The following is a 1,721-nucleotide window of genomic DNA, read 5'->3' as shown; positions in this document are numbered from 1 at the left end:
AGGACTCACAACAACAGATAATGGAATCTAAAGTAGGCGATGAGATGAGATTTTTAAAAATGCGGGTAACATTTGGACGTGTCCTTTACTAACAGTCGATTCTCATTATCTGAGGCAGCTGTGTTCTATAAAGTCACTGGGAACGCTAAACTTCTCCTGGAGGAGCAAAGGGTTAGGTTCCTAAGATCCTGCGGTCACATTTTCGTCAACTGACAGATACCTAACTTTGTTTATGTGAGTTCCTGTTTAGACATCTTATTTAATGTACTGTTGATTTATCAGCACTGACCTCATCACGGCCAAGAGCACTAATGATAACCCTAAACGAACCCAATGCAGGACACACGTTTTCTCCACAAAGAACATAGAGTTCTTCTGCTTAGGAATACTAGAAAGTAGCTCAGCACTACGCCTGGGGTGGGGGTGTGGAGGCACTTAAAACATGAAAGCCACCAGTAAAAAGCACAAAAAAATTGCTAAAAACATGACACTGTATGTACTGTGAAAAGAACATCTGTTTACAGCGCAAGAGCTGACATAACAAGGCTGAGTGTCATCTCCTTTAACCTCAGTAGTGCCTGTCAGGCAAGTCACATTTTTCACTGTGCACGTCCACGAACCCTTGGATACTGATTCGGGCATTACAAATACATTGCAGTGAGCAGGTGAATTCGCAGACATGGAATGTGCGAATAACGAGGACCGACTGTACACTGCCTAGAGCTGTTTGCTGCGTGTCTCAGCCCAGTTTGCTGCTTTTCATCAAAAGGTATATAAGAAGTTCAGCAGACATCTAATCATCAAACAAGAAACTAGTAATAAATTTTGCTGCCAGCTTTCAAAAAGTTTCTGCATGAGATTTATGTATTACTTTCTGTACTCTTCCAATCTGACGTCTTTCGTCTTCAGAGCAGTTGTCACAAAAGTGTTTAGAAACCGCACTTAAAAGACTCTGGTTTTTCTTTTCCTTTTTGCCTCATTTCAGTCACTGGCAGTTTTTTTCTTAGTTACTGACAGCTTCGGTGGGCCTTAAGTGGACTTTACTAGTCCTCCCAAACAGCAATAATCTTAGCTTTTGGCAGGTAGCTGTGACAAATAAGGCTACGTAATTTTTTTTTTCTTTTTCCATCAGCTGTGATTTCTGGGCCTTCTTCCCCGCATCACTCCACCCCTCACTAGGTCAGCCGTAATTAACTGGTTGGATACCAATTAAATCAGTTCTTCGGAAGGACCTTGTTTCTTCTGATTTGTTTCCTACCTTGCCTCTTTCTTCCATGTAAACTGCTGTATGTTTAGTGTATGTTTATTACACTTCATTCAGTGTTGCCTTACAAGAAGTTTAGAACAGAAGGAGAAATAAAACCACCTGGATACCACCGCCGTCCAGGAAAGCCTAGCTGGGGGGACAGAGTTGATTTTCTCCCTCTCAACGTGCCAACGCTGCTACTGTGCCTGGAGCGCGCAAACAAATTCCCTTGACAGCAATTCCCTTAGCACTCCTCAGGCCTCCATTCACATGCAGAACCTCCAAGCGACCGCACGTGAGCAAAGAGGAACCAGAAGAGAGAAAAATGGGAAACGAAGAAAGGCGCGGCTAGGAGTGGAAAACAGTAAACAACACTTTTTCCAAGGTCCCCCCCCTCCCCCACGCGTGCAGGCGCATCGCGCGTTTCCAATCAGCGGCCCAGGCGGCGCTCGCTCTTCCCCCAACGGACCCCCCC

Source organism: Lipotes vexillifer, unplaced genomic scaffold, assembly GCF_000442215.2.
Source record: "Lipotes vexillifer unplaced genomic scaffold, Lipotes_vexillifer_v1.1 scaffold439, whole genome shotgun sequence".
Taxonomy (NCBI): Eukaryota; Metazoa; Chordata; class Mammalia; order Artiodactyla; family Lipotidae; genus Lipotes; species Lipotes vexillifer.
This window is presented reverse-complemented; position numbering follows the sequence as displayed.